Source organism: Fopius arisanus, unplaced genomic scaffold (genome assembly GCF_000806365.1).
Source record: "Fopius arisanus strain USDA-PBARC FA_bdor unplaced genomic scaffold, ASM80636v1 scaffold00044, whole genome shotgun sequence".
NCBI classification, from domain to species: Eukaryota; Metazoa; Arthropoda; class Insecta; order Hymenoptera; family Braconidae; genus Fopius; species Fopius arisanus.
The window spans coordinates 30,562-31,792 of NW_011887783.1; the positions used below are offsets into that span (position 1 = coordinate 30,562).

The following is a 1,231-nucleotide window of genomic DNA, read 5'->3' on the forward strand; positions in this document are numbered from 1 at the left end:
CAGCCCCCGACGGCTAGTAAATCGAGAAGAAAGCGAAGTATCAACTGCTGAATAGAAAGAGAAAAAAAATGATAAAGTCAATTTACCCAGTGCCTGACGAGAGGCCGAGAGGATGGGGATGGGGATGGGGATGGGAATGGGGATGGAGATGGGGAACAATTAATATCTCGTCGTGTATCTAGGTGGAAAGCTGCCTCTCACTGTCTCACGTAAAAAAAAAAAAACTCCTACCAGTGAAAGAAAAAATGTATGTACGAGGTGGAGTAGTGGGTGGTATAGCACGAGGGGAAAATCGAGAGGGGGAGAGTGAAAAAATCCGAGGGGAATCCGGTGTTTTCCAAGAGGGCGCAAGCGCCAACGAGTTGGGGGTTTATTACGATCGCCTCAGTCTCGGCTCGCCTGGGCTGTAGTCAACATCATCACCGGGAAGTTGCAAATAATTGTGTACAAGTGATAGAAAAACCGATAAAACCAGACTAAAATAGCGATATCAATCGATTATGCCGATCTGGTGATACCAATTGCTCCCTGGATGTTGGTGGATCCTCTGAATGACAATCATCCAAGTGGATTAGCATCACACTGTCATGGTAAATTGTCACCATATGATTATTATCTATTGGTTGGTTATTTTTTTTTATTTTGGGGGGGGATATTTACTTTGATGACTACTCTTGGTGGCCTGGCCTCGTTCTTGCTTATCAGGAATGAAGACGTACGATTGTTATCTCAACCGCTACATCACCTTCTGTTGCGTACTGGTCTACCTTTAGATATCCTTCGTAAATCGATTTCCACAACTGTGTGCGCTTCCAACGTTGCAACCTCCAACGATAATATCCCCCTTTGGTACTTCACCAATGAACCGAACTGGGGGATGAAACTACGCCATAAACCGTCCACTGACGGATCACCGTCAAGGTGACGTATTCCATGGGATTTTTAAATCGCTCTTGTTGCCTTTGGAAAATATTCAAGATTTATTCGAGAAATATTCGAGAAATATTCGAGATTTATTCGAGAAATATTCGAGATTTATTCGAGAAATATTTGAGATTTATTCGAGAAACATTCTATTCAGGGGGAAGAGCTCCAGCTGAGGATTTATTGTCCTGACAGGATAGAATAGAGTAGAAAGGAGATAAAATTAATAAATACTGAATTATTATTCATATCAATTGTTGAATTAATAAAATAATGGAATTAATGTAGATAATTCAGTATTTGTTGT

At 41.2% G+C, this 1,231-nt stretch overlaps 1 protein-coding gene across 1 annotated transcript in view; it reads left to right on the forward strand.

Moving 5' to 3' along the window:
• Window positions 1-402: 402 nt before the first annotated feature.
• LOC105267038 (neuroglobin) overlaps window positions 403-1,231 on the forward strand; it is a gene marked incomplete in the record, with an annotated part of 20,492 nt that continues 19,663 nt past the window's right edge. The window contains 1 exon segment of the mRNA XM_011305613.1: window positions 403-590.